A 20,765-nucleotide genomic window follows, 5' to 3' on the forward strand; every position below is an offset into this window, starting at 1 on the left:
AAAGGTGCGCATGTGCTTGGTGCAAGGATACCTTAGTTATGCCAGCCTCATGCTACAGGTCTGGAGCCAAGTTGCACATTTCTTTCAATCCCTGTAATTGGTTTATACCAATGAACATTTTCAAGTCTATATCTGTAAGAATAGAGTTAAAGACTTATATTTTGGTAAAACAAGCAGCGATTTTCCTTCACAGGACTAGGATTGCTATGTTATAAAGGAGCTCATCCCACCTCTTCTAGGCCATCACTGTAAATACCCAACAGGTATGTATATACACAGTTATAAATCTGGCCAAAGGCCATACAAGTTGTGTGTTAAAGTTGTGTCTACTATTAAGGAGTCACATGTTAACTGCTATGTAACCCCACTGAAACAATGAATGATTCTGTATGAACAAGGGTGACTGAAATTTGTCAGTAAGGTGTGCTGCTATTGTCGTGTTGGGATCAATAAACGATTCTCAACCACACCTAGAATCTAGTCCATTCCTCCCATATTAACATGTTTTCAGATGACTGCCATCGCCTCTTTATTACTGTATGTCACTAATGAGTGCATTAATTTGTTCAGCACAGGTATACTGATTTAGACACCAACAGCAACCAGAATATTGAAAAACAAATAAATCAAAATCAGACTGGCAACTGAATACAGGGATTTCTCTGGGAATCTCATTGGCAGCAATGAAGGCAAACAAAAAAGTTAAATTTACAGGAAAATAAGTTTTGACTCTTCCACATCATAGGCAAGATTTGTTCCTTCAAAGATCTGCATGTCTATGTTGCATGTTTTGGAAGATCCCTATACAATATTCCAGTGAGATGCTGCTAGTCAGTAAACATGGGTTTTTCAGTATGCGCATCTGTAAAACACGAAATGTGCTTATCCTACTTCTTTGAAGAAAGGCATTTTTCAACATACCTTAAAATAGATTCCTACTGTGCTTCCCACCCCCCCAGGTCACACAACCTACGTCAACATATTCACTGTAATTTATATTATGTAAAGAATGAAAAAAAGCTACATCTTACAGTACACAGTTCAAGTTTATTCAACATATATGTGAAACAGAAGGAAAAAGAGAAAAAACAGACTCTACATGATTTCATTCAGGTCTTACTACCCAGCAATGCATAGTCCAGTGACATTATACACTGTACCCGATCACTATTTATTTCACTATTCTCTCCTAGAAATTACAGTATTTCATGGTAAGACGTTACATGAGTCTGTAGCCAAAGAACAAGAATGTGAAACTCCTCTGATTTTACAGAAGTGCTTTAAGTGCCTCTCAATATTTTTGCCATTTCTATTCTGATTTCTAGGCAATTGAGCAGCATGGTGTCTATTGTAAATATTATTAATTTGGAATTAAAAAAAAAAAAAAAAAGATAGTCTGCATCAATGGACTGAGATTTCAGGGCACAGAATTATCACGAGAGTGTCATAAATTAACATAAATTTCACTGAGTACTAAAATGTGGATTTATATTTCTCATCTATGTGAAGAATGAAATAAAAATTTAAGGAGTTAAACAGATTAATTTCAACCGAATATCTGAATGAGTTAAAAGAATTCCTTCCAAGTTTAATGGCAAGATCTTCTCCTTGGTGGACACAAACATATTAGATAGAAATAAACTTGCTTTAGTAAAATTCAACTTTTAGATAAATCATGTTAATATATTAAGCAGCCTCCAAAATAACCTTGGGGACCTAGAACTCATGCACTTTGAAAGATGGAATGAACTGCATTTCAAAATAATTTACAGAATTAAATAATTTTAAAAGCAATTTGCACAATTATAAGGATATTGTCTTGTGACTAAATTAATGCATTCTGTCATATTGGCATGCAACTGATTCAGACAAAAAAAAAATTCAGAGCCATCATCACTCCAAAACTTTTTTTTCCATTTGCTATTAAAAAAAAAAAAAAAAAAAAAGGTGGAGCGTCAAATAAGGGAAATGTATTCTAACCAGCTCCTCTGCAAAGGAGATGGCCCTTGCCTAAAAAAACAGATCGCATAAAGCACAGGAAAAGAGGTAATTGTTAAATGAACGATCTGGTAAATATGTAAAGCCACTGATTGCAAGTGGCATAACTGGAGATTTAAAAAAAAAAAAAAAGTTGTTGCTGTGACCTTCATTGATACCTAATGACATAAATTTTTCAGCAGTTCTTTAAATGCAAAATCTTGTTTAAGAAATTACTGGACACTCAAACAACCTCCCTCTGCCTCAGTTCCCCATCTGTCTAGTGAGGATTCTACTTCTATTCCATCTCCCTCCTATTCAGACGACAGAATCTTGAGGATAGTTCCTTAATGTGGATTTCTACTGTGCCTACTTCAGTGCAACCACAACTGTGACAGGAGCTTCAAGTCTCACTGCAAAAGTTCCTGAGAAATGTAGTATTTCAATGCACTTCAAGTATTTGTTGCTTTATGCTTTCTTTTTATCTTGTATCAGTCAGCCACTTTAAAACCATGGGCCCTGGCTATAAAATTCTTCACCTATATCAATTACAGTTCAAAGAGTTCACTTTATTACATTGAGAGCAAAGCTAAAAACCAAAAAAACCTGTTCCTTGTATTTTTCTCTTTGGTGCTAAGTGATTTGAACCAATAGAATAATGTCAAAATTTTGAAGTTATGTTAATGAAATTATATAATTGTAAAAAAGAGGATTTGCTGGGAAAGGGGGAAAATAAGTCATCTTCCTTTTTTCCTGACAATTTCCGATAATGACTTTTAATGAAGCTGTAGAGTGTCTTAAAAACAACAAAATCTAGGACACAACACAAGTTAAAAACAAAACAAAACAAAAAAAAAATGCACCTTGGTTTTGTATCTTCTGAATACTAAACGTCATTAAAATGGACAGAAAGTTAGAAATGATTTTTTGACCATAGCATTCTCCAAGAAATAATCTGAAAAAGAAAAATTCTAATTAGTATTATTGAGTACAATTTATGGTCCCTGTTCCCCTCTCTGCTAAAAATGCCTCAGGAGAAACAAATACATCAAAGAAATATATGTCTTTGAAAGATGTACGTGCCTGCCACATTTTCCTCCTGCATTGCAGGAAATGGTAGCAGTGCAGCAGGGGACACGATCTGTTAGAAGGGAAGTAGATGGTATCTAAGGGAATTACAGCCCAAACGTTACGGATACCTGGGCAGACATAAAGGCCTTTCATGCCCCTCCCACCTCCCTACATCTTCATCAACAGCACTTAAAAGCTAGTAAAATGCTTTGTTACTGGTTGCTTCTCCACAACTTATTTTGTGCTCACAACTGCTCTGCCAGTACTGGGAGGGGTGGGCAGATGGAGTAGATACAAACATAGTCTGGTGTCATGTTTTACGTTCATTACCACATTAATTTGTTCGGCTTTTGGGATATTGAGGTTGCTGCCTACCATGCCAACCAACATTCCTTCATTCTTTCTTTTTACATCCCCATCTTCTGCCATCTGCCAGTTACTGTTTTCTAACTCAGTGATAAACATTTTGCTGTGGGGACCGTCTTTTTATAACGTGTTGTACAGAACCTAGCACAATGGGGTCCAAGGCTACTTAGATGTTATGCCAAGGCAAATAATAAAAAAAAAGTGTGTCTGTGTTCATACAGGAACATAACACGTACTATGGAGTCAGTGATCCCAGTTTTCTCCCCCTGCTCCATCAGGCCACACATGCCCAGTACAGTATATGCATTTTTTTTTAATAGACCTGCAAAGAACCACATGGTGAGGAACTACCACATGATTGTCCCTCTTCTCCATTTAGCATTGTGTCACTATTTTTGCTGAAGGAGTTTTAAGCATGTTCACATCAGGCTGGAGACCAATACAGAAACATCTGAGCCAGCTGTTCAGTGAAGGCAGAATTCAAAAGGCTCACATAACAACATTTACAACTCATGTAAGTCCTCTTTTGAGTGTTTAAAGTAGGACTTCAGTGAGGCACAGACCCCATGATAGTCTTCTGCAAATGAGTAAGTGTCACTCTGAATTAACAGGCCTCTCAAGCCAAGTGAAACAGATTGAGGAGAGGCTATATTCCTGCACCTCTTTTCTTAAAGAGTAGGGCTGTCAAAGATGCAGCCCATGGAGCCCTGTTATCCAGCACCCAGGGGTATTTGTGGGTCTCAATGTTAACCCGCAGGCAGCATGCAGGGTGTGCTGGAAGGCTCTGTGCATCATACAGTGCCCGTTCCAGTTCATGTCCCAAAACGATGGAGCAGAGGCACATGCATCGCAACCCTTAACCAGTGTTGTGCGCAACACAGCCGTGGAGTGGCAAGAGCAGGACCGCACAACGTATGTGGTACCAATTCCAGCCACTCCAAAAGATGCAGTGGATCCAGCATGGAGGTCAAATTCAGCCTGTGAACTAGCCCTGAACCATTAAGCAGCCATGGGGGCTAGATGAATTTAAACACTCCAGTTTTAGAAGAAATCCAAAGTCTAAGTGTTCCAATGCTGGAAAGCAAAAATTCACTAGACAAATCTCAAAAAGTAACACCGTTGTAACAACTGAAATGTTTTTAGAGTGAAACGCATTTGGAAACACTTCAACAAGGAAGCATTTCAGCCAGGGGACACACATATGGCTTAAAAACATTGCAGCCTCCTCTAGCACCAGCCAAGGGTTGAGAGAGCAGTCTGTAGCAACCTGCTACACTCAGTTCCTCCTCCCGTCACAAGAACTGGGAGGTAAAAGGGGAAGGGAGAGAACCAGAAAAGAGGTAAGCAGGAGTGAAGGGGCAGCAAGGACTCCCAAATCCCTTAAATCTCTTTTCCCCCACAGAGGAAACTGTAATTGAAGAGCCCAGCTGCAGCATCAGTGGGAGTTCCATCAATCTGGCAGAAAAAAAAAGCAAGCCCAGCTCCAACCCTAGCCCCAGCTTAAATCATGTGTGCTGTCCTTCTGCATGTCACCAACAATGAAAAGCTCCAAAATAGGACCTCACTTCAAGAGCTACTATTCAGAATGTTTCAGTTACCTTTAGAATTTTTCAAAGGGCTTATTTCAAAGGTCCACCTGTACAGGCTTATGTCTCAAAGATCTCAGAAACGTTTTAATTGTCATGTCTGTCCACACCCTAGATTTCACTATGAAGACGTTAAGTTGTCAGAAATGTCACTATACAAAGTTACCAAGGACGCATAACAGACAGATACAAAATCCTTAAATACATGCATGTTGTTGCCAGGAGCCCCAAAAGTTTCTCAATCTAGTAACAGAATTGCTAATTTGGCAACTCTGTTTCATCTTTATTAATGCCAAAGTGCTAATTTTCTGTCTTTTCACTATCTAATGTAATTCTCTGGCTCCATTTCCAGTTTCAGATGACCTTCCATTTCATTTAACACTTGTATAGCAGACAATTTTATAGCAGCAAATATACATTTGTTTACAAATAAACACAAGTTTATTTTTAACATGGTTAATAGTTTATTTCAACTTACTCTTTGTCCCACAGAATATAGTAAAGGATAACCAAAAATAAAAGCCACACCTGAATGAAAAATTAAATTTTGTGGATCTACATCAGTGATTCCCAACCAGGAGACCTTTTGAGAGGTGCCCTGAGGTGTGAGGAGATAAGTGCAGGCTCAGGCTTGTTTCCATCATCCCTGCTGCCCAACCCCCATGCCATGAAGCAAAAAGCAATGGGATGCTGCTCAGTTCACAAAAAAGTTAAGGAGGAGTACCTTGAATCAAACAAGGGAGGGTGGGGAAAAAAGTCTAGAAAGCCTGAGAAGCACTGGTCTACAGTATTTAAAGTGATATCACTTTGGAAGAAAATAAAAATGTCAGCACATGTTATGACATCATGCTCTTTAAGATGCTTATTTTACCTGTCTATTATTCTCTTTATAGAACTATTTTAGCATTTTTCTATTGGTGAGAAGGCCTTATTTTTTCCTAGAAGAAGCACAAGCCTAGAGCATGAAAGTCAAATCTCCATCCTTTAAAACTTCACATAATAATGACATGCGATATAAATTTTTTCACTCTTTATCGAGGACCAAGTTGATGAGTTTTTCCATGAGGTTTTTATGACATCATAAATACCTTTGATTCCATAACATATATTCCAATACATTAGGCAAGCTATTTTCAATTATTTTCAATGTTATGTCTATGGCAATTTAGAAATGCCATATGCACTCACAGGTGAAAAATCATTTTTCTACATAGAAATATAATTACTGTGTATGATCAAAGTGGCCGTAAAAAGGTTGAAGATTAGTCTAAGACATAACAACTGTTTACTTCCATTCATCTAAAAGGCAAAGCATTTAAAATAAAGTTGGAAGAATGAATGGTTGCAGTGCTGAAGTTCTCCATCCCTATAACAGAAGTCCCTGTTACTGGAACTATTTAATATAAAGGCCATCAACCCCGAGGTCCTTATTCAGGTAACACTCTAATAGGATCATTGATTGGTAAGTGCTTGAACAACTGAACAAAAAGATACAGGTTCATCTGACAGGGAACAATTACACTATCAAAGGTGCTATCATGCATCTGGCTACTGAGGTTTACACAGTGCAGCCTCATTCATCAGAAACATCTTGTCAAATTCTCTTAGCGCAAGGCCAGGGGGCGATTTTTTTATTTTTTTTTTTATTCATGCTCACTAGAACATGACACCATAAAAAGCCCCATTAAAGTCAACGAGACTGAAAGAATTGCGATACCCTTGCTGCACAGTCTACAATCCAAATTTGTAACGTTTTGTGAAAACATTTACTTTTTAAAAACAAAAGCAAGAATTCAACTTGCAAGGAAACAAATGTACAAAAAAAAAAAAAATCATCATCTTTGCATTGCAGTTAACTGAGAAAAGCTAATTAGACGTATGCTGTTGATCACAGGATCCAAATTTTGGCATGTAAGCTTGGTTCAGCTGACTTTGTGAATCCAGTGCAATCAATGCTGTTTGACCAATAAGCTTGGGATAAAAAAGAAAGCTGAAAGCAACTGGATATGCACATATTTGGTATGGATGTTTCAGCATAGATTGAAAACAACAGAATAAAAACAGAAAGACTTTGTGAGAAAGGAACAAAAAACAGTTTATTTAACTGATCATATTTTATCCTTGGATACTCTCATGCTGACTAGTTAAGCTCTCTCTCGACTCGTAAGTGTAGATTTCTGGTTTAGGAAAAAATAACTTATCCAGCTAGGTAAGTATTTCCAAACTACTGCCACTTAATATGTATGCAGTACCTGCAGTTGATACATTGCCTAAAACTAAGTTGCAAGCATTGGAAACATGAGGTGTTTGGGAAGGGGTACCCCCAACCTTCCTCATGGCTTTATTTATTTATATATATATTTTTTATGGTGACTCATGGCCCGGGAAGAAGATTAGGAGCAAATGTCTTATTCACCAAAATAATAATAAAAAAGTGTGCCAATTTGTGGGCAGCTCTTCGTATTTTAGTTATCCAAAACACACTTTCCTTTTCATCTCATACAGCTTCACATTCAGTAGGTAAATAAGCTTGCCATGAGAACTGTGGTATAACTATTATATATGGAAATCTACATTTACTCACAAGCACTGAAAATTAATTGCTGTAGAAGACTAGCTCTCCAGATAATAGATGCACTCCCAGACATTGCTGCTTTTCTCCGTTTCTGTTAAATTGTGTTGTATTGCATCACTATACAGAAATCAGGACAGACTCCCCAGATGCTTGAAAATTTATAGGAAAATATGTTAAAATAATTTTAAAAATTCTACCATGTATATTATGAAGGTAACTGACCAGGTAAGATCAGACTTCCCTTTGTTACCCAACTGCTGTAAAATCTATAAAGATTATTTTATTCCATTTTCTCTGGCTTTCTCCGTCTCCCTAGATTTTCTTTTTTTGTTAGTAAAAGTTAATTTAGAAACAGAAACAAAAATAAGACAATATGGCACTTCATTTTCAGATACCTAAATAATTAACAAGCTTGTATCTAGATATATGTACAAACCAATTAAAAAAAGTTATAAACAAATTTTAATGAGATTCCCAGATAGGTGTCCTTTCACTTAGCCGCAATGGGAGGATTATTGCTGATGGATTACCAGAAATTTTCTTAATTAAAAAGAAGCGGTAGCAGTCAAGACAGCTGTATAATCAAGAAAAAAAACTGGTTTTAATACAATTTTATGAAGAACCTCTGAAATGTTTTGCAGAAGTGTCAGTCACAGGTATAATTTCTCTCCTTGGTTGACACAAGTACCTTATGAGCATACATGGTTATAATTAAGCATCAATATGATGCTGAGATTATTCTTAGTTTCTTCAAAAAAGATAAAGAGAAACATGGAAAGAATTACAGAGAAGACATAAGCAGAGGACAGTTGTTGACAATTTTACCTACTTTACATCCACCACATGTTTTAATACATGGACTCTAAAATTGAAGGTACTCAAAACTGAAAGCCCAAGGCAAATTACTTACAAGTAGTTTAGCTATAAATGGTAAATTTAAGTAATATTGGCTTCCATAGACAAATAGAAATGTATTCTTCAAGAACATAATGTACACATTAATTGCTTGCTGTCTTGGCAAGAAACCCTGTATATAAATGGTTACCTGCCTCTTAATCTTCTGGAAAAGTGTATGCGCGCGCGCGCACACACACACACACACGTAATTAAAATGTTGACTTTTCCAGCTGGCCAGCAGTTAGCATTACCATGGAATCTGCAATAGCGATATGTATCAAAATTCTAACTAGCACTATTTCTTAATATGGAATTAGCACGCTTTTTGTAAGGGTAGGCCAATGGAAACGCATCCTATATTTCCATCAAGAAAAAACAAATAACCATTTCTTAAGCCCATTGACTGTTTTTTTCTTTGTCTTACAGCAAAAAAGTGCTTAGTTTACTGTGTAGACAGATGATTTTTAAAAGTTAAATGAAATATCAACTATACAAAAAAAATCCACATTGGTTTATACATTTGTTTTCATTTCTGAAAGTAAACCACTTTCACCACTGCTCTGAAATGCACCCAAATAGCTTATCTGAAGCAGAAAATGCTCTTCAAAAAAACTTAACCACCAACTAGATGGGAAGACATCAAATGCTTAAGGCACAGGACTGTTTGTTGGGATAGTTTTCTCTTTCAAACTTCACCACAAGCTAGCTGTGTTATCTCAAAAAGGTTGCTTAATACTTTATGCCTTGGTTTACCCACCTTTAAAAAAAATGGGAAATTCAGACTTACCTGTTAAATCGCAAAAGGTTTCATTCCTTCAACAGCCTTCGTGAAACAATTTAGGTACTAAAATGGTACATGGTACCACACGCAAAGATGTCTTGGTATACCATGTCTACTTCTTTCAGAAACATATGCTTTCCACTGGATTTTATACAACCTTTGGCATTTATTCCATATGATTTGTTTAATGCATCTTTCATTTTTCAAGACAACAGACAACAACACATTTGCTTGGCTTACTGCCTCCACCAACCATTATTAATACACAACCAATAAATGAATGAGAAAAGGGACAAAAGGATTTTGCAAGTTTATTGGATTGCATTTACACTGGCCAATCCTTAATAATTATTTTAAAAGAAATTACTTTAAAAAGTAATGTCAATCCCTTCAAATAATCATACAAGTTACAAGTTCTCTTCTGTAAAGAAATTAGGCCAGAAAAACTCCCATTGACTTCAATGGACTTTGGGCCAAGCCATCAGTCCGGGAGTAATGTTCATGTACCAAGTTCCATCAGCACTGCTCCAACTCCAACTCTTACATCATTCCTCTCCTTGGTCTGTAAGCAATCCCACTGAAATCCATGGCGTTACTCAAACAGAAATGTATTACTTAACCCAGCTATGGATGGCAAAAAATCTGGTACATTGAAAAAATAGTGGGCCAAATTATAGGATCAAGTAAATCATTGCTACTAAGGTCAATGGAGCTATGCCAACTTACAGCTGCTGAAGATCTGTCCCAGGACCTCTCTATGGTGCTGGCATAAATCACTGAGCCTGATCCTACATTCCTTTTACTTCCAAAGCTCCTACTAACTGGAAGGAATGAAAAACCGCACTATGAGAATGTGACGTGACTCTAGAATAAGTATGTTTAAAAAAAAAATACCAAAAAAACCCCCTAAACACACAAAAAACCCTCATAATTCTATGCAAAAGTAATTAAAACCCATTATATGCTCAAACTTGGTGAAAACTAAGAATATATTTTAGTTTAGAACTTTTAAAATCCTCTTACATTCTCTTATACCCCTGGAAATTCTTGCCATGATATTGTTGTATCAAACCAATTCTGTTTACCCCATTCAGACAAATATTCCCAGTGATATACCTGGGGTTACTTGATCAGTAGGGAACATGGCTTGGCTCATAGCTTTAAAGCTAGGTACATATTATTTGCCTACAAAGTTGACCATGAGAACCATGATTAACTGTATTCATTTTCTCATGGAGGTCACACTATTTCTTTTATTGTTTTTATGTAAAATTTCTTTCCAGGATACAATCCTGCAAATATTTGCTCATTTACAGAGGACTCACTAGTCTATGTAAATCCCAGACAGCCGAGGCAGTCAATAGGACAAACAGAAGGACTAAACTGCATGAATAAAAGGTTTACAGGATTGGATCCTCAGAAGTTATTCAGCCCAACGTACAGACACTAAAGGAAGAATGGAGTTATTTGATATGTGACATCTTTAAAATCAAGAACAAGCTTTTTTATTCTGTGCTGCATATACTGATTGCTGCAAATAAGCAATGAATATCTTTTCTAGAAATTCATGGAACATTTCCTTAAAAAAAGAAAAGCATTTAAAAAAAAATATCTAGACACATCTCGCATAATGATATACACTGTGCAAAATCTATAGGAATTTTCGTGTGTGCGCGCGCGCGTGTGTGTGTAGATAGATAGCCATCTATCTGTTTGTCTCACTAGAGATTACAGCTGTTTCCCTTGTAAAAATATTAGAGAATAACAATTTGTGGTACCAACTGAAACAACTTCTAAGTATTACAATGCATAAAAACCTTATACATCTGCTTCATGTAGCTATTGATGATATAGAATGAAAACAGATTAAATCAACAAGACATTAGCACTAAATTTACAAGAAAGGTGTGCTTTAAGAATGGCTTAAAATAATGTTTTCATCATTAAACATTTCATCATTGAAATAGGATAATTTTCTTTGGCAATTATTATACAACATATCAAGATGTACAGATAAAAAAAAGTCAACACCAACGTATACCAACAATTTTCCATCCACAGTTTGTCTTTCATAACTTAAGGTCATTTTTTAATTCTTTTCAGACACTACAAAATAAAAAAAAAATTAAAACCATCTATTCAATCAGCTTTCTGTTAGAACCAATTTCTTATTGGATATAAAAGGAACTATAAACATATTAAAAAGGGTTGAATAAGTTACATATCCTATATACCACTTTTACCTTTGCAATTTTTCTTTTCCAGTATCCATAACCAATCATTGCTCTGCTCTTCCATTATGCTTCCTTTATTGCAGAGTGAGAAGCTTCTTCATTAAGTGGCATTAAAAATAGAATACACCCGAACTCCCAAGTGGAGCATGCTCTAACTGTGCTAATGCCACAGTTCTCAAGGTAACCATGCTCAGATGGGAACCGAGAAGCAAAGTCAATGTGAGATTAGTAATTTGCAAGCCTAATTGTGCACACAAACTTGCCTTGATCCATGACGAAGACTGTTAAAACAAAAATTAGTGTGCAGTTAAATTATGTGACTGAAAAGTTGAAGGCCAGTTTAACAAATGTCTTCGCTACCCAACACCTTGGCTTTAATTCTCTGTCTAAAGATTTGGGTATTTGGTCTGGAGGATGCAGAGAAAAATCTATACTTATTCACACATCCAGATAACCAAAGTCAGAAGAGTCTCAACGGCAATCAAAACAGCACCTGTATTTACACCTTTTGTTTCATTTCATTATTCAGTGCATTTACAGGAATGTCATAATGTAAATGGTAACACTGGAATAGACACAAAACAGCAACGTATACACCTGGGGAGGAGGGATCATAGCTACCACAGAGAAATGTACCAGAAACCGAAGAAGGAGATTCCACTTGATTGAAACAGCAAATGAATGTGAAAAAAACAATAAGTTAACAGAACTGTACATAAAAGGGTGCACTACAGGAGACCATGCCTTACTAACATCTATAAAACAATGCAGTTGAAACAACGCACATTCAACTTGGGACAATTAAAAAAAAAAATAATAATAATAGCAGCCCAGTCACATTCACTACTTCTTACCAAAGCAACAGACTACAGAAATATTCAGCATTAAGTTTATAGCTCCCAAACTAGGATTTCTTTTGTGATCACAACAAAATAATGATGCTAACAAAGCACACAGGAGATTTCCAATCAAACCAAACTACTGCCCAGTGGGAAGATTTAAACATCAAAATCAAATAACCCCAATCTTTTCTTCCCCCCCCCATCAAATTGGGGAAACACACACACACACAACTATTTTTTCCATTAGTTTTCACAGATCAACAGGGAAAAGTTCTCTGCTCCAGTTACTAAAAAGGACTGGCCTTTCTGCATTTCTTGTTAACAGACCACTTTGAAATGTCTCCATAACACTGAAGAGCCTGTCTGGAAAGCAGGCTCCAATTATTTTTTTTTAACTATCACAGATCAAATGGGATGACCATTTCCCAAAAAAGCCCTACCAGAAGCCAAACACTCCTAGTAGCTCCCGCTGCACTTTGCCTCATCCGAATCACCCCAGTTTTTGAGGTCCCCCCCGCCACTTTAATGCCATGCCAAAATGCCTCACCATCTGCTTGAGTTATGGTGCAAAGAGTCAACCAGGGCCGGTACAAATAATGGTACCCTGCCCACAGCATCCCCCCCTCCTTCCACTTTTCCCTAGAAGAAGTGTAGCTCACAGAGAAGAAAGGGGGGGGGGGGATTAAACTTCCTCAGGCTATGCCTACACCTGCCTCTTCCAGGGACAGCCAATTCATTCAAAGGGGCCAAGCCCCAGGATCTGCCAGGGCTGCCATGCAAGCGGGATGCCAGCCGGGCTGGTGGCTTCAGAGCCAGGATCTCCGGTGCCCACCCAGCACAGCCAGGACCGCGTCCAGGTCGCCTCTCCGAGCACCCGAGGGCGGCGGCGGCAAGGCTCTGGGTGCCCGCGCTCCGCGCCCGGGCCCTGCTCCTCAGGCTGGTGCCCCCTGAGCCCCAAACCGAGGTGGGGGGAGGGAAAGGGGATGCGGAGATGGAAGCGAAGAGGACACAGACATGCTGCAACGCCGAGGACAAGGACAAAGGACCCGGAGCGCCCGGGGGCTCTTTACCTTGCGTGCCCGCCAGCTTCTGGGGTGGGTTTAGTTTGGGTTTTGGTTTGGTTTGGGGTTTTTTTTCGGAGGGGGTAGGGGGGGCTGTTTGTTTACTTGGCCGCCGCCGCCGAGGCTGCTCCAGTCAAGTGGCCGCCGCCTTCCCCAAAGGCATGGTCTCCTCTTCCGCCGCCTCCGCCACCTCCGCCTCCTGCCCGGCGCCGCGCCTCGCTCTGCCCCTCTGCCTCTGCCCCTCCGCCTGCCTTATGTAGCCCCGGCGCGTGTGCGTGCGCCTCTGCGTGCGCGTGTGTGTGTGTGTGTGTGTGTGTGCGCGTCGCTCTGCCTCGCCGCGGATCCTGCCGCCGCCGCCGCCGCCGCCCCTCCCGCCCGGGCAGCCGCGCTGCCCGCCCACGCACCGGCCCGGCCCGGCCCCGGCTGCTCCGGCCCCGGCTGCCGCGCGGCGACAGCAGCTGACTCCGCTGCCATCGGCCTGGCCCCCGCCCCGCGCCCTCCACTCAGCTCGCGAAATACACCGCGGAGAGGGGAGAGGAGCCGCGCGTGTGTGTGTGTGTGTGTGTGTGCGCGCGCGCGCGCGCGCCTGGCTCCCGCCACGGCGTGTCATCCGCTCGCACTGCCCCCCACCCGGCCCCGGCCCCGGCCCAGCCGGCACCACAGACAAAGCACAGGAGCAGCACTAATAAGGGGAAGGCTCATTCAGCTCCCGCAATTTCTTGTTATTTGCTGCTTCTTCCTCCCCAGCCCCTCGCACCCCGCAAGGAGTGTTCTGTAGAGCAGGGGGGAGATCTAGAGAGCTAGTTATTATCTACAGCTATCACCCACCCAGCCAGCTTGCTCCATATAGACATGCTATCTACCCACCAATCTGTCTGTCTGCCTGCCTGCCTGGCTGTCCCGTGTGCCATGGGTTTGTAATCACTTGCAGGTATCTCTCTCAGGTTCATCCATCTATCTGTCCATCTCTTTCTCTCTCTCACACAGGTTCCTCTCTCTTTCTCTTTCTCTCTCTCTCTCTCAGGTATCTATCCATCTATCTAGCTAATGTGCCATTTCTTTTGTAATCACTCTCAGATTCCAGCTTGGAGAGGCCATATGGACAAAATCCAGGCTCTAGTGAGGAAAGAAGATCCTGGCCCTGAAACTGCCAACCAAGCTGACTTCTCACTTGCATGGCAGCACTCCCAGACAGCACTCTCAACCCATTCTCCAGAGTCAAAGGCCTACAGGTATTTAGACAGATAACCATATAGATACATATGCATATCACTACATCTATATAGACATATATCTAGTTGTTTAGCTATCTATCTAGAGATATGTCTATATATAGTGATACAGCTACATATTTTGGTATGTAGCTATATAGCTACAAATATAACTATACAGATATCTCTGTGTATGTGTGTGTGTATATATATACACATACATATATACACACATATATATAAAGCTATATAGAGATAGAGCTATAGATCTCTCTAGATATCCACATATAGCTATCCAGATAGACAGCTATATAACAAGCTAGATAGCCATCTAGCTACATAGCTATATATGGACATCTATATAGATAGATATCTTGATATATAGAAAAGATATATTAATATCTATCTAGATATCTATATAGATAGATATCTATAGATATAGATCTTGATGCCTCTAAAGCTATATATCTTGATATCTCTATAGATAATATCTAAATATATATCTATATTGATATATAGCTATGGACCCTTGACTACAGAGAACAGGTTAGCGCAGGACTGGGGAGGAATTTATTAGCACAGTTATGGCTCAGGGATATTTGACAGCCTCTCTGCTGATCAGCTGAGCTGCTGAAAGGAAAAAAGACTGCTGCAGCTTTTGTGTGGGAGCATCTGAACTGCTTCAATATGGGGCACATGATCCCCTCCCTACCACCCGCCCCCCAGCTCAATGCGTCCCCTCCAGCCAGCATCCGACTCAGTCCTGTTCCCAATCTGGGCTGCATGCAACAATGCAGAGAGAAAGAGCCACTGAAAACAAAACGCTTCCCAGACATCACACCCCTGTTATCCAGTTGAAAAGCCCGTCCCTGTTTTGCCCAGCTGAATGCATCTAAAAGCAACTGTTCTGCACCCAACCGAGAGAAGGACATTTACCTCTTTGCTAGGTGGCTATTAATATGCAGCAAAATTATAGCTGTACAAGCCCGAATGCAATCGCCCTACCTCATGTAGGGCAGATCCAACAATTCAACTGCTGGAAACGCACGCTTTGTGAATAATCATGTGTGTGTGGCACAATGCCCCATACTACAATAACCAAAAAGGAGACAGAAGTAGCTTGTACTGGCTGTAATTACTAATCCTATACATGAAAAATAAACAGGCAATAAACATAAACTTGAGACAGTATGAAATAGTCTAATCAATTTTGTAGAAAGTCAGACCAACAGATTCTGTCTCACACAAGTGATTTTCTAAAATTAACCATTTTCAAATGTAGTATTTTCAGTCACTCCCTTTAGAACAAAACCAAAAATATTCTACTTACAAAATACAATTCTCCAGGCTTGCAAGTGCCAGATAACTACTTTACAAACCAAAAGATGCTAAAGACACAAAGCAGGGAAAAAATATTGGCTTTATGAAGTATTATGTTGAAGCCCTTGGAATCCCTCTCCCTTCGGAAGTCAACACCTGCCTTTAAAATGGACTGCTGAATGGCATCAGACTGTAAGAATATAGCAAGCAATGAGCCACAACAGGGTGTGCATTAGCGGGCTGTTGGTGCACACCTTGAGTGATCGGAGGCATTCAGCCAAGTACACCAAAAGCCTACAATACTAATGTACCTCCTGATGTGGCTTATTCCTATTAGCGTGGTGTAGAGCTCCGTCCATTTTAAATTTCATTATTTAACATAGCCTTACACTGTAAAATATAACTTGTGGAACAAGCAAAAAATAGCAGAAAGAAGGTTATAAGCAAGCCTTGCTGTATTGAAGAGTTGGCTGTTACAGTACAAAGTAGCAAGCATCAAAATTAAACTATACAGAGACAGAGCAGGAGTCCATCTCTTCGCTTTTAAAATGTTCACACTGCCTTATTATAGACCAAGTATTACTCTCCCAAATATCAATGAGATGTAGATGCAGAGGCCTGATCCATATATGATGCAACTCTCATTTATCCCAGAGCAGGCCATTTGTTTAACAGTTCTGCTGGCCAACTTCCCCCAAAGCAGGCTATCCAGCAGAGCACTGATAATTCAAATACTGCATTAGGATGCTGAAGAATCACTCCTTTCTTAAGCAGACATTCTGCAACACCCACCTGCCTGCAAAGCAGGAGAGGGGGAGGCATGATAATTAGGGTTGAGCAGTAGATGTTGGAAGGGGGTAGGTGGTAGATGGGTATGCAAAATAGCAATGTGTCCTGAGCTACTTCCTTCCCCAGAGGTTGCTTCACTTAATTCCAGTGAGAGAGGTGGAAATGTATGGGCATTACGTATGTATGTTATGTACATACCCTGCAGACTTGGCAGTCTGTTCCATCGAACCTTGTACATCAGAACCTAGCAGAGACAGTTTGTTGCCGTTATTGCTGCCTTCCCACCATTTGGTAAAAATTGTTTGTTAAATGCTAGAGAAAAAATGCCAGCTAGAGCAACTAATGTGAGGTACTTGGAAAAATGGGATTTGTACATAATACCTGTGCCAGCCCCTGAACTACAAGTTCAAGACCCAAGGATAGTGACTGGGATCATAATCAACATCTACAGAACAAGAAACAATAATCTTCTTTTGCCCAAGAAGCCTTGCCTAGACCTTCTCATAGCCAAAAGAACACATGAACACTATATCTCACTTCGTAGGATTTTTCCTGCACAAAGGAAAATCTCCATTTCAGAGAAATGCGATATTGTCTGCTGCCCCACATAGTAACTTGTAATACAGTGGGCATATTTACATCAGATGCTTCAAGCACAGTAGGCTAATTCTATTGTGCATTAATGCAGCATGCAAAACCCATGCTAATGCAGTAATGTGCAGTAGAATTAGTCTACTACACATTAACATCACAAAAAAGCACATGCAGGTGTTTTTGTGCAGTAGTGCCGATTACAGCGCATTAATTTAGTACCTGTAATTACTGGTACTCAACTTAATGTGCTGTAATTACAGCACATTAATGAATGTGTAGGCGCCAGGGAGAAAAGCTTTCCCTTGGTTAAGGACATGACTTTCAGTAAGTCAACAGAAGTCAGGTCTGTAAGCAAATGTGTTTACCCAGTCAGGCTTTTTCAGAAGGCTTGTAAAACCAACTCCAGTCCCCTGCCCAACCTGTATTTAGATATATGTTTAAATTATATTGAGCTTTAGTTTTCAGTACTGGGACCTTAAATTCAGTATGTTAAATGGCCTGCAGGCCCTATTAACTAGAGCTACAGACCATGTGGGTAGACCAGTTTGCAAACTGGGCCATAAACAAACCCAAACATGTATTCCTTCCATAACCAAAAAAAGCAGTGGAAGCTTCTGGTTGAAAATGGACTAGATTCAGTATATGGGCTGATATTTTCAAAACAAAGGACCTAGTTATTTTACTTGCATGCTTTGTGTGTAATACATACATGTATGTAAAAAAAGATGTTTGTCTTCCAAAGCATAACTGAGTCTGGAAACTTGTGTCAAGATAAGCATGCACAAGGATTCATGTCTTTAACCCCTGATCCACTATTTAGTTATTTCATAAAACAACGTTTAATATGGTATCATGAACTTGCATTACTGGTCTGGTTACACATAGCCTCAGGCATCAGTCATTTTTCAGTGAAAGGAGGGTAATTTGCAAACTGTGGTGATTGGAGGCATATAATGATTTGGTTTAGGATTCTGTAATTAAATCACTCGATAATTAATACATTGCAACATAATATTCTGAAAAAAAGAGTGTTGTTTTCATTTTAGGTTTTTATGTTTCAAGTTCTAAATGTTCTAACAAATTTACCGTATTCGAAACAGACTTAGAAAGGTCAACATCATATTCAAAATGACCATTAGAAATGCATGAATATAATTAAATACGGTTTTCTTTTTAAATACTTTTCAGGGGGAGCTGACATGTTTATTCTAGCACAATGATTAGCACCCCATGGAAAATGAGCAAAGCCATTTGTGTGCAGCTTGCTGTGGTTTTGAGGATCTAAAGGAAAACTAAGATCTAATCTTCCTCTCACTGAAGTCAATGATAGCTTTGTAAAGGACTCCATTGGTTTAGGATCAGTCCCCCAATCTAAAAAGTAGCTCTGCTTGAAGGAATAATAAATTAAACCTTTTTTAAAAATAAACAACAGCAACAGTACTACTAATAATAATCATAATGTGATCTGCTGCTGAAAAGGCTAAGGAAGGTATTTTTCCCACTCAGTGAAAATCATCATTTCTTTCTGACATTTTAAAATCCCCTTTAAGTTTCTCTCCGAGATCCCAAATGGTTGATGTAATAAATCTGTATCTTCTGAAAACATGTTCCCTTAATGCCTATCTTCAGACACATAGCCCAACACCCTCCAGGGTAGTGCCTGTGATCTCTCAGAGCCAGAAGCTGCCATCCTTACTCAGCCAGAACTCTCAAAGGAATCAGTAATAATTTGAGCCCTAGCATTAAAAGCTGGGTGCAAATAGCCTATTGCACAGTGTTTCATGGGTTCTGTGTATGCCTGGAGTAGCTGTAGATTGTCAGACTAGATTATTCATTTTCTCTCCAGTCACCTGAAAGTCCTGGGGGCTGACATGAGGGCAGAGGTGGGACATAGTTAATGGGCTGGCTACTTAGAGGCCCCACACAGTGCTCCACTAGGAGCCTTCTGACTTAGTTAAGTTATAGACAGAGCTATAGCAACAGGCACAGATGAAGCTGGTCAGGCACCAGCTACTCATCAGTTGCTCTGGATGCTGCACAGCCAGTAATCCCACTTCAACTGATTTTATAAAAAAGGAAGGAAAAAAAAAGGAAAGCACAGGTGAACGTTTCTAAAGAAATGTCAGGAGTTTGTGAGAGACGGGGAAAAAAGAAAGCCATCAAGATTTGGGTTAGAGCAAAGCCAGAGCAAGAGTAGGGGAAAGGTGACTAGAAGGAAACAGGATGGATGGTGGAAGGAGAGAGAGACAAAGAATTCAGCTGGATGGTAATCTGGTGACTTTCAAGAAACTGGTGGTTGCCCAAGAGGCTGAGGAAAATCAAGAATCTAAGCTAACAAGGCTTCATGTTGTCTCAGATAAGCCAGGATCTCAGGCTCACCGTGGAAGCCAGTATGTCCCAAAGTATGGAACCGAAGGCAGACATGCAGGAGTCACAATTTCTTCATCTCCATTTGGCTCATTATGCAGGGTCCTTAGGAAATTTGGTACCAATCCTTCCTGAAGATCCCATGTGACACCACGGGCACCCGATTCTTGGTTTCCCTTGAGGAGCCTTGTTCAGATTAGAGAAGAGATGACTGACCCACAGCTGGAAGGGCAGGCTTTGATGGTGTCTTTCAACCACGCTTTTGCTTTGGTACAATTGTGTTTTGAGGTCTGACGTAATGGAAGCCGCTAATGGATCTGCTCTAGCCTTTTGCATTTTCCTTCTCCTGAGCTGCGTAAGCAGAAAATGAGTCTTGACTAGAAGACTGTCTGTCGGCTGAGCTCTTCTCCTAGGGGGACAGGTAGACACGCAGATAGGTAGGCTTATTTTTCTATTATGACTTCATATAGAGAGAGTGACAGATGTTTATCCTCTACACAGTAATGTTGATGATACAACTGCAACATTCTGGACAAGGATCACAGATCAAGATTAAAATGGTTGTGAGTTTACTTGGTAGGGAATCGTGTGACACTGAATAATGACCATGATGTTATGAGGAAGGCAAAGGGTTTTTAAGGATGTATACCTATGAGTAGTGAGAGTGCATGCATGTGTCAAGAACTGTCAGCACAGCAGAAGAGGTTGGAAATACTTGTTTTCCCTTTGGCTCTTTTGCCCCACTCCCCATGGTAATGTCCACCCAAATGTCCTGTTCTTTTCTGGGGGCTACAGTGAAGCTGAAGTGCATCTCTGCTCTGTTTCTGTCCAGGCAGATGTATACGCCAGAGCACTGTCTACTTGTATGCTAGGGTGAGATTGAACCTCCCTGCTTTCAGTGACCAGATAACATTGTGTAAGATTAGAGATTGGTGATCCTCATATTAGTAGGCTTTCCATGTTGACTGATTTGCATTCTGTTAATAAGAAAGCCATATTACTCTTCTTCCTATTTATGTACCTCTTTATGTAGGAACACTTCTTAGTCTCATACAATGTTCCCAGGCAAAATATTTGTTCTCCTTTTAGTAATC

The 20,765-nt window shown here is 39.8% G+C and overlaps 1 protein-coding gene across 13 annotated transcripts in view; it reads right to left on the reverse strand.

Moving 5' to 3' along the window:
- Positions 1-20,765, reverse strand: part of ARPP21 (cAMP regulated phosphoprotein 21) — a 268,867-nt gene that overhangs the window by 170,738 nt on the left and 77,364 nt on the right. For 2 of the 13 annotated variants that reach the window (XM_090050302.1, XM_090050293.1), the window contains exon 1: positions 13,400-13,822. The exons of 1 other annotated variant lie outside the window; for it this stretch is intronic. The gene's annotated coding sequence lies outside the window, so the exon portion shown is untranslated. Of the gene's footprint in view, positions 1-2,840; positions 2,933-13,399; positions 13,825-20,765 lie in introns of those variants that run through there. 10 more of the 13 variants (XM_090050305.1, XM_090050300.1, XM_090050306.1 and 7 more) reach the window with 8 other exon arrangements.

The sequence above is a fragment of the Crocodylus siamensis genome, chromosome 5 (assembly GCF_052110815.1).
Source record: "Crocodylus siamensis isolate JL-2025a chromosome 5, ASM5211081v1, whole genome shotgun sequence".
Classification (NCBI taxonomy): Eukaryota; Metazoa; Chordata; order Crocodylia; family Crocodylidae; genus Crocodylus; species Crocodylus siamensis.